Source organism: Eufriesea mexicana, unplaced genomic scaffold, assembly GCF_001483705.2.
Source record: "Eufriesea mexicana isolate 0111107269 unplaced genomic scaffold, ASM148370v2 scaffold4599, whole genome shotgun sequence".
In the NCBI taxonomy this organism is placed as follows: domain Eukaryota; kingdom Metazoa; phylum Arthropoda; class Insecta; order Hymenoptera; family Apidae; genus Eufriesea; species Eufriesea mexicana.
Window position 1 is genome coordinate 291,310 of NW_016912603.1, and position 12,184 is coordinate 303,493.

Consider the following 12,184-nt stretch of genomic DNA (forward strand, 5'->3'; position numbering starts at 1 on the left):
TAAAGCGAGAAAGGGAAAGAGAGTGTGAAGCAGGGAGATAAATCTATGGTCCACGTTGCGGTAACATCGGGCCACTACTGCGGTTTCCAGTTTTGTCCAACTTTGTTCTCTTTCCAAATCAGACGAAACTTAACGATTGAAGTCGCAGCTAGAAAGAGAAAGGCTGAACGGGGAAGGGAAAACATAACGGGTAACACAAGTCAAATTACATTACCAGGCTTACTTTTCCGCGTGCTTTGAGTGCGCTCGTATCTGCATATCGCACATTCGCGATAGGAGTGACACGACTTTTTTTCCTTTCATCTCTCTTTTTCCAGCAGAGCTCTCTTCAAAATTATCTCTCAACAAGAACATAATTAATGGCCATACACGTGGTTTCTCAGAATGAAACCTGCTTGTCTATCGATTAATGGAAGTGTGCCCATGATGAATTGATCCATAAGCTAGAAGCTTGAAAAAGAAAACGTGGATTCCCGTCACTCTTGCAGCAAACGAGCGCGTCACGGCAATACGCAGGCACAAATAACTATACAGACAAGACAGTATGTCCTTTTTTGTCGCGTTCGTGACTTCTAGGATATGTGTTCTTCCCTGCTTGGATCATACATGTGCACGTCGTTCACTCGTGCATGCTGCAGCGTTGGGAAAATAAAAACAAGGATAGGCTCAGTTTGGACGAAGAAGCTCGAACTTTTTGGCGAGGATTTGCGCGACCGGGACGAGACGTGCTTTCAAATCGCTCAATTTTGGCTCGTGTTCTACCCACACACGTATATACACACCGGAACGTAGACAACGGCGACGCGGTTACTAACATTATAATGATCTTGTCTTTGGTTATTCTTCTTAAAAGCATGTGGTCTAATAAGTTCTATGGTACTCGATGTAGAACATTAGTATCCGCACCTTAATCCTTTTGACATATTTCTTCAACTTCGAAGATTTATTTGTTCCTTTTTAAATTTCCTATAGAAATGTTTGCTAAATTTTTTCTTATTTATCTATCTTTTCAACCGGTATGATATCGATTGTATTATTCGATATTGTTCGATATCATAACTTTCAACTCTAAGCAAATCACTGCGATTCTATTAGAACCCTGTGTGTCAACGTTTCGCATCATCTGTAGTATACGTATATCGTTATGTCTAGATACGCCGGGTGTAGCGCAGGTTGTATTGCTTCAGATCTAGCAATTTTGAAAGCATTTTGGTTTTATACGCAGTCGACCCCAGCACAAACTTATTCCTCATGTGTTTTCCTGTTTCAGTATGGAGGGTGTGTTATCAAAAATCTTTAAGCGATTACCAGACGATTGTTACGAATGAGATAACCCGACGTGTGTACAATTATACTTCGTGTTTTGTCTAATGGATCATATCTTATTGATTATTCGTAACTGTCCTAGGACAACTATAAGGCTATCGTCTAAGCTTTATCTCTATAAATATGAGGATTTTGAGGAGATAAGACCTCTCAGGCACGCATTACTTTCTGTGGATACGATAAATAGGTTTTGTATGAATGGTCTTTGATTACGACATCTTAACGCGATGTCGATGCATCTGAAAGATATTTATTTCCAGCGAATAATAAGCGTCGAGTGATGTCTGTGTAACGAAAGTTGCGGAAGGTGGTTTCTTTGTGTTTCGACAACGGGACAAATCTTCAGGAACGTGTACGATGATCTTTTTGTAAATATTAGTAGTAAGTGATCATTTAAAACTACGTTGTAAACTGTCTTCGCGTTTATCGTAGTTTCGCTATATTAAGCAATTCTTTCCCGTGTATTGACCACGGTAATGTCTTGTTAAGTCGTTTTCTATTATGTGTCGCACTCTTGTACAGTTCACTCATTTTCACCTTCTTCCTCGATTCGATATTCCTCTCGCAATGCGTGCCGCTGTTATTCTCTTCATAAATAGATTATCTCCTTGGTTCAGTGAACAATCGTTACGCAATCGTTCACCCACGTGCTCCGATATAATTTTTAATGTTCGCATGTATAAATACTTACGTAATCATATCGAACGCATCTTCGTTCAAGTTCATATGTAAGTGGTAAATTGCATCCGTTAGAGACGCATGCATTCTGGTAATAACACTTTGTTCCTCTTTGTGTTTAGTACTTTACGTTTGTCTTTTGTCTGCTATCTCTTTAGATGATTGTGCTTGTCGACGAGGGGACGGACCTATTTTAGGACTCATTATTAACCACCAAGGAATTCCGTTTTCTCTTCCCTTACGAGAGCAGTTTGTTCATGGTGGAATGCAAGATTGTTGGATAATTTCGCGAACGAAGACAGCGTTTAATTTTTATTTAGCATTTACACTTGGAAAACGTTGGTCGATACCTCGACAAAGTCTCAAACGCCTAGAAATATGTATAATATCATATCTGTAAGTTCGAGACCACTTCATGGCAAACGAGAAACGGATTCTTTTGTGTAAATATTTTTTCCTTTTTATGAAAGCTCGGAAATTTTTATTATCTCGTGTACATAGATGTTGTGTTTTTATTTAAATGATATATTATTTTATTTTTCACAGTTTATTATATTTCCTGTTTTGTTTTCTCCTTTTAATCGAGCTATGAAGAAATGTACTTAGGTATTAATATTTATATGTCAATTATGAATCTCTATTGCTTATCGCTTAACTTAGATATGATCTTGTACGATGATCGTTGTTATAAATGAGAACGTTATCGTGTACGAAGAAAGATAATGTGAATAGATGTGGATAAATGTGTCTGAATGTTAATTATATCCGATATAATTTGCTGCTGTTACACGTAGGGTATGATTCAACAATGGAAGTGGTCTCAAACTCATGGCTGATGGTATGCGTGCCGATGGTTACTTTCCGCCTGTTGTCCTTATGCTCTCGAATTGGAATTAATTATTTATTGAACGTAGATCAAGTGCAATTCCGCTCATGGAAAGCGGTCAATTGCGTTATTTTATTGTTTCATCCATTGTCATGTAACGCTTTGCCTTCGGCTCCCATTAATATCATCGCATAGAGCAGAACAGCCATAATGTTTTAGCTCGCATGTAGTGCATCTTATCGCGATATTACACAGGCAATGAATCAGCCCTCGAATAAGTAACTGATACGAATGTTGGTTTGAATACTTTAAACGAATTTCTTGAATCTCTTGAATAATTAGGACTATGATAGTTCCTTTTTAACAGACTTCTATTTTACCTCAACATCAACGTTTCACTTGGATTATCATTCTAGAAGATCTATTCTCTGGCGTAGGATTGAAAACTTTCAGTTTTTAGAGTCGACACGGTCCCGACTAATTGGCAAATTATTTTCTCAGACAATCTTAATTCTCGATGAGATATCATACGTTGCAAAGAACCTCCGTTGTATAATTTCGACAGTAGATTTGTTCCTCTGATTAATTCAAAAACACACGGTCTTCTAGTTATTCTTAACGATGCATCGTCATTCGTGTTTCTCGAGTCTTCTATGTTTATATTCCTTTGTGCATATTCCTTTATTATCGATATTTCTTCGGGTGGGTAATATTTGAACCACCGCCGAGAACGCGTATCGGATATTCACGGTGACTTTACGCTTCAAAAATAGCTACCCTAACATCTTTATACTCGCTCGGTGTCCTATGGGTACTCCAAAATTAAAACGCGGTTTGACCTGTTTTATCGAAATGCTTTTATGTTAGAATATTCGAGTTTCAACAACGTAATTATTCTCTCAGTATTGCATTATTTCTTACATTAGTTTCTCGAAACACTTCAACAATAGTTTCCGTGAATCATGAATTTTCCTGAACACGACTTACACGTGAAAATTCACTGTACCAAAAAAAAAAAAAAAAAAAAAAAAAAACAAGGAAATTAATCGAAAGAATCCTTTTTAACCGTTTCAATGGGAATTTATTCCCCCGAAAAATGAGCCACGCGAAGAATCGTAAAGTAAAAAAGGAGTTAACAGAACCCGTTTCAGAGCAGTGAAAAAACATCTGTCTATCAATGAACCATTGATCGATACTTTTGTATTTTTATATTTCGCTACAACGGTGTAGTATTATCAAAACGTCTTGTCCGAGGGTGGGAATATTGACGTGAAATATCTGGTTTGGCCGAGGCGGTTCGGTTTCGTATTAATAAATTCAATATTCATGAAACAGGCACACGCCGCGGGGCGGTGGTTCTTTCCCTGTTCGTGCAACCGACTGGTTGTTGTGGCCGTTTTAATAGGCGAATCGACCAAGAAAGGAGGAGGATAGATGCGAAGAGAGTGCTCGACAATATCGGACGACTGCGATAGAACGAATATATGGACTTGTATATTTTCCTATCATCATAGTTTTATCAAATATCGAACACGACGGCAATTGATATTACCTTTGTCCTTTCTTCTGACAGGGGTTCCTATCGAAAATCGATGAACGCTGTGCTTTTAGCTCGACGAATCCACCGGAAGATCTGTGCAATAATAAAGAGTTGCACGTTGGACTGTCTTGAGCGAGGATTTTGCTGCACATTCGTATTTAGAATCCGAACTGTACCATGGAGCTCTTTTTGCTGACTTTCTGGCCATTTTTGGGCCATGCTTTTCTCATACGATTCGACGCAATCTAGGACATCGTCTTCAAGGACCACGGTTCTTTTTAGCTTTTTCTTTTATATTCCATCGCAGAATATGAAATTCTTCTGTTCTGTCGATTCTTCTTTTGTGTCCGCGCTGAAATGCCGACACCGATGTGTATCTTTGGACGGGTAGTTCAGAGGAATAATACATGAAAATATTCTTACAGAAGGAAAGTATGATAATTCTTCGAGATTTTCTGCTTTCTTCGCGAACAAGTTATTGCAACAGAGTTATTGTAATTTGAAATTTAATACTACGTTCTTACGTCTTGCAGAGTCGCTTTGAAATCTTCTTATGTGCGAGTTTGATAAGTTGGACAAACTTCGTTATGCGAAAATAATTATAAAAGGGATGGAAGAGGAAAGTGTATGAAACCATTCAGCAATATCGTGAAAGAGGAGGAAGCGAAGAGAGAAAGAGATAACGAAAGAGAATAATGATCCTAAAGAGCGAAGCAGTATAAGTGACATAGATCGTCTATGACAACTACGCTCGTAAAAGTTACGATTGGGCTATTAACGATCAATTTACTTTGAGACAAGACGACCATGGTCGTAATCATGCAGTGGGCACTATTCAGCAACATCTCGTACTTGTATAAAATTTCCCGGAAAATTGACGTGATCGAAGATTGGATGTCGAACGAGCCTCAGAAGATAATTTTGGAAAAAGAGCAGAACTTTGTAATTTATCGATCGATATTCCGTTGGGGATTGAAATTAATAATCGATGGTGATATTTGTCGATGGATTTCTAGTTTGCATATCGCAATTTTAGACAGGGAATATTTAACGAACGTACAAACTTTTGCACATCGTCCACGATAGGTCATTAAACATTCTCTTCGTGTAATCAAGCAGTCGGATCCAATGTGCATTGCATGATAATTTGCATCGAATTTTTCCAATCACGCGTGGCATTCAAATTGTCTAACGATTGTCCCAAATTCGACTTTTTCTCTTGCTTGGATTTTTCCTATTGTTATCTAAGTCACGTCGCAGTTAACGATGCCGTTTTAATTCTTAGCACCCTCACTTTCATCGGCGATTAACGCTAGGAGTAGTATATTATTAACTTTCTTCGGTAAAATTCCCAATTACGAGCATACGTCATTTCAAATTTTACAGAAGAGTGATTCATAGAAATTGTAATTTACAACATAACAGTTTGAGAACGAAGCGAAGTTGTGTAACAGTATATCGCTATCGATGCTTTAGACCTCTTACGAAACGTGTTACATCGTTGGAAAAGCGTGGGGTTACTTGTCCTTTTCCCTAGGACACAACTTTTTTCTCTCAAACTTTCCACTTTCCAAAGGTTTCTATGTTCCTCCGTTGCGTAATATTCGAAATTGTCATTCGTTGTCGTCGTTGCACGCCGTTGTATTTTATCTTTTGCGATATTAATTCTGCGGTTGTCGGTATTATGTACTTCCTGTTTTCCGTAATATGGGGAATGATAGAAATACGTAACACGATTTATACTTCTCGCGTATAATAGGGGACCATTTTATTCCCCAGTCGACGCGTTGCTTTGCCTGTGTCGTCCCGGTACTTAGGTAAATGATGGTTCGCGGGAAACTAAGGAACTTGAGGGGAACGGAAGTGTATAGCGTCATAATTACAATTGAAGAAACGGAAATTCAGAGGCTTGAATTGCTCGTGTAGAGAACGGTTCTGTTTGACATTCACGGTTACGCAATGGAACGTGTGAATACGATAAAAAGATTTCACCCGCCATTTTGCCCCCTTTCGACTGTTTCATCCGTAACGCGAAACGCGTTTTGCATTATCACGGATAGTCGTTGTGACATCATCGTTGTGCTTCGTTTCGATACTCACGGTGCACTTTGTAATGCATGGAACGTCTCGATAGATCCATAACGTCGGGATAAAAGGAAATTGAAATTACATCGGGTATCGAATATGCCTCGGACGCCTATGGCACTACTTTTACCTCTTGGTGTTATTTTAATGGAAAGCCGTAGGGAATTTTTGATCAGAGACAGCCTTTACTCCACGAGATATTCATCTTTCTCCGTTAAAATTTTTATGTTGAGAATTCCTCTCGTACACGGTTCGATGGTTTATTTTATTCAATTGGAATCAGAGTCCTTCTCGCGTGACTGTGTTTTAAGCGAAGTAGATTTGTAAATAAAAATCAATTAACGCGAGTTACTTGATCCACAGATCTCTCGCTATTACGTTATAGAGAGGAAGAAAGAGAGAGAGGAAAGTTATACGAAAAAGAAGCAGAACTTTCGCGTCAATATGATTCAGCACTCATCTTCAATCTCGTGAAATTGAAATTCGTAAGAGCTTCTGAGCCCGAACCAATTTTACTGTATGCAATTCAAAACTGCGTTATTCCCTTTTATCCCGGGAATTACGCGATGAAATCCACTTTCTACCGACTCAGGGAATGCCCTTCCGTGGCATAGGGTCGTGTCTTTTCCATATCAAGTACAAGATGATTTGATCCGGCTTGAGAACTGATTCGGACTCATTTGATTAGCAGCGTTATCAAGCGCGCAAAGGAGGACCATCCGTAGCGAATTAATCGTCGGGCATCTCAACTGACGTTCCTCATCTGTGGCTGTGCTCACGATAGTGTTTCTGCTTCTCAGATGTTATCGTCGCTCGTCCTGATGCATAGATAGCCACTCTCGACGCTTTCGACGAGAATAAACCGCGTTATCTCGTGCTGCTACCAGTGATGCTCATTAGCGAAGCTTCGATCTGCTCATTAGTAGCTCTTGGCTACGTCGTATGTCTCCTGGTTTATGGGACCAAACGTCCCCGCGACACCCTCGTCGACATCTCGAGAAACTATGGTGTCCAGAACATTCGCTTCAACTTCGTCTCATTCTTAGGTCGCAATTTCATTTACCAAATTTCTTCGATAGCTTTGGAGGTATCATTTCCATTTTAGAGATATGGCTCGACGCGTTCTATTCTTGACGAGGTTCACCCTTGTTCACATTTTGCTCGATATCGGACAGACAAGCGTTGAAGCTGATTGACGCAAGGTGTTCTCGGAATCCTGTCATCTAGCCAGGTTTTCAGATCCTGGCACACATGGTAGATGAACGTATACGTAGAAGTGAAACTTACGGGAGTCTGTGAAGGTTCTTGGGTTATGGGTGTGAACGTTGGATCAGTGAGCAATAAGACTGTCAACCAGTCTTATCTTGGTATATGTCAGGTGTCTGCTCTCTCTCATGGGCTGTGTATTCTTTTAGGACAGAGATGATTCCTCCTCCATCAAGCCTGCGCCCATTGGTAGCCTCTCGCAGTCGTGGAATTGGGGCGGGGAACCACCTCCTCATCCCGCGTGACTTGATCCATTTCACTGACTCTCCGTTTCTAACTGGCCAAGATGGAATAGCGCCTTCGTGTCGCCTACTCGAGTCTGTGTCTCGCAAATGTCTCGAAGATCAACACTGACAATCGTCGCGCGGTATTTGCGACTTGATCATTCACGTAGTCAGAAGAACCATCTGTGCGTGGCAGGTGTTTCGTTAATTAATTAATCGATCGTACGATTTATAGTTTGGAAAACATAGACGATCGTAATGCGTGGATATTCGATGGATTTAGAGGAGAGAATAATATTTTCCACGATGACTGTAACGTTAGGAAATTAATGACCAAAACGAATGAGAGCTGTAGATGGTTGGTGTGATGATACAATGTGGTCGTTTTGAATGCGATGGCATGGTTGTTGTTGAACTTGGGCACAGATTTAGACGTAATTTTCTGTCTGATGTGTGATATAGTTAGGAAAGAAATATATTTTTCTTCGGTATCTTCATAATTTCGTGAAAAATCAAAAATCTTAGGAGAATAGCTCGTATCCGTTTGGTTTGTTATACGAGGCATTGCGATTAGGAATTTTGGAAGAATCATTAGTTAGCAAGTTTTTTATCGATATATTAATTAATGAAATTATATGTATATTGAAAAGTAAGATAGTTTAATTTATATATGGTCACGAGGTATTCCTTGTTCTATGGAGCTATTTTCGAAGGATTTATTTTTGGATTTTAGTCGTTATTCAAAATTCACTTCGTGCTTTTCGTCATTCTAATTGTAGAATACGCGCAAGCAAGTACAATCTCAAACCTTCTATTTTTAAACGTACAAATATATCCTAATTTGATCGGAAATACGTATTAGATATTTCTATCTTTACAAATGGGATTCTAACCCTCAACTTTTGATTTGCAAATTTCTATTACTATCGATGCTTATCGGGCCTTATTTTCCTTGTTATTATCTCATTGAGTATAGATAAAAGAACTCGTGTCCTGTCTACTGTAAAACATTTCAAAGAGGACTTGGAAATATGAACTATATCGAATTCAAGAAAAGCAACACTTTTCATTGTCACTGTCATTTCTTTTTCCAATTACAGAAATTACAATAAATATTCTCTTACGATACGATATAATCTCGTTAAAATTGATCTCCCGGTTTATTAAAAACTTCTGCAGTGAAAAGGTAGTAAATTGTTCGTCCAAAGACAAATAGTCACTTCACTTTCAGAGACCTACCTATACCAACAAATTATCACCACCTACGCAAGTTTCATCCCCGCGATTACAATTTGTAATTATCATCTCGAATAAACACCGATACACCAACGTTTACGCAAATTTTCTTTGTAAGAACTTGCAAACGCAGCAGAAAGAAGCAATTAGTTGAGGGTTAATCGATCCCCAATGGAAGTCTTGCCAAACTAAGATCTAAGAGGAGGTTTGCTCTCGGTTCTCCAGATATACGTAAATATTTTTCTACATCGATGGACGAAGCACGCTCCCATCCACTCGTGGGTTTCATCAACGGACACGTGTGTTGCTCTTATCATGCGACTGATAACCGGTATGCAAGGGGTAACGATTTTCGATCGCGCGGGAAGATAAGATTGCTCACGGCGTAAGAAGAGCTCGAGGAACGACGTTAAATGTTTGACGCGAGCGTTAATAGCGTTCTCCATCTGTCGAACACTCTATTGACGTATCGTGTAATTTTAGTATGGTGATGCAATTTGAATAGCGACGACAGTCTTCTATAGGAACGAAGGCGACTTCGATTCGAAGCCAAATACATAGTTTCTTCGAGTGAATAGTTCCCTTCGCCGCGTTTCATCCGACAGAGGGGTTGGTAGCGCGAGAACCCTCTACACACGCACACGTATATTCTCTCTCTCTCTCTCTCTCTCTCTCTTTCTCTGTCTCTTTCTCTCGTCTCTATCCTCTCCGACCGGTCCTGAAATTCCTAACGAACAAGAAATCAAATTAACGAGGAGTTTCGGAATTTTCCCGTCGAATTATTTCGCGCTGAAATGCTTGATCGCGAATTTCCCGGTTTCCGATTAATCTCGAGCACGAACTTCGAAATTAGCGTCTATGGAGTTGCTGTTCATGAATTGCTGAACGGACATATCGTGTTTAGACATTTCATTGAATTAGAGGAAAGGATATATTTAATGTTAAAGCGGATGCATGACATTTTACGTATGATTTTAGAATTTTTAAGGAGTTTTAGAGGGTGAGATTCCGTAGGAAGGTTGTTGTTAGCTTCTGCAGTTGCAAGGTAGGAATTATCTATTTCGTAGACGATTGTGCAGGTTCGTGGAATTGTTTGGATATGCCGGTTAATCGCACTCTGTCTTTTGCATAAAGGAATTTTATTAATTAGGAGTTGTAGTTTGTTGCATGCGCTGTAACGTGTACAATGCACTTTGCGATGCAAATGTCTCGATAGGACCATTAATTTCGAGGTAGAAGGGAATTGAAATTGCAACGGTTTTCCAATTTACTTCGGGCGTGTCGCGATATTTACTTCTACTTCTTGCTGTTATTTTAATAGAAGAACGCAGAGATTTTTTAATCGAGTCCAGATAAAATTGGTGGATTGGTAAAAGACTGGCGTAGAAATTGAGAATGTTAGTCAATTAATTTTTTCGTATTTCTTAAGTCGTTATAGTCATTCAACCGAGCTCAACTCGTTTTTTGTATTATAAAATAACGACGCGAAGTTGCAATTATACTTCGCTTATTACAATATTCACGGTGCACTTTGTAATATATAGAACCTTTGGATAGATTTATAATTTTAGAGTAAAACACGTCGGTTTTCTAATTCACTTCAGTCGCGTTACGATATTTACCTTTTGATGTTGTTTTCCTAATCGAAGATAAAGATTTTTCGATCGAGGCTTGATAAAATTGATAGACTGATAAGGAAGATCTGTTAAAAAAGTTAGGCGTGCCAGGTAGTCAATTTTCTCCTATATCTGCAATTAAGCTCTATTAATCTTTTGTAATATAGCGAATAATCATCACGATTATACTTTACCTGTTACAATATTCACAGTACACATTTTAAGACACGGAATTCCTCGATAGATCTATAATTTTGACTAAAATGTATCAGTTTTTTTATACACCTCAGTCATGTTACAATATTTCTACCTCTTAATGTTATTTTAATAAAAGCTACTAATTTTTCGATCGAGACTCTAGCGAGATATCGAACCCTTCCTTAATTAAAATCTTCGAAGGAACCTATTTGAACAATCGATCATGTCAGGTACTCGATTCCTCCGTATTCCCCGAGTCAATGCACTCGATCTAGCCATGTCCGCAGGTTTTTCGTGCATTGTTGTGCGAAATCGGTTCGGCGTGAAACAGCGACGCGTTCTCGAAACACAGGTAGATGGGAGCCTTTTGTGTCTGTACCTGCACATAGGCAAACTAGTCGGCCTTGATGAAGTTCGTTGCTTTTACGTACGCAATGTCTCGACCTCTGAAGGCTACCTGCATTCATTAGGCGTTCAGCCCGCCCGCAGAATTTTTTTGTCGCCGCCAACAGACGATGCCGTTTCACTGGCCTCGTTAATCTTTCCTTCCAAATGTGGAGACAAGAAAGGGCAACCCGTTCGTTCGACAGTTGATATTTCCGTCGACGCTTTGTTCTACTGTGTCTGCATGAAAGTGGGCCGCGAAAGCCATTGGAATTTTATCGTTACCGGACATCGTGTGCAATCATCGTTGCAATATTCACGTTTACCTCTATCATTAGTCGTTGTTAAGTTTTAGTTTCCCTTTTTACGACTTTCTTCCTTTTTTAAACTAGTACGGCATAAATCTCCAGTGTTTCTTTCATCTTTTTCCTCTTTTTATTTCTCTTCTTCCTTTTTCTCTTTTTTAAGTACGATCTTCAAAGATTGGAGAAAGATCTGTAGGCAGATAAGCATAGGAAGGTTTAGTTAATTGGTAGATTGGTGGATCGAAAGAATGTTACAGATAGAATTATTCTATACATTTGATATATTATTGGATATTTGATGGTTTTAAAGAAGAAATTGCGAGATAAATGAAGATTAACGAGAATAGAAATTATGTCAGGATCGTAGTCGTTCGTTTTTAATTGTGAATGTGAACAAATCGATTGCCACGAGGGTCAGTACTGACTGGTACTCAGGTTGTTAATATCAATGCTCCGTGGTTGTCTGTAACAGAGATAACGAGACTAGTAGGAGCGTTTAA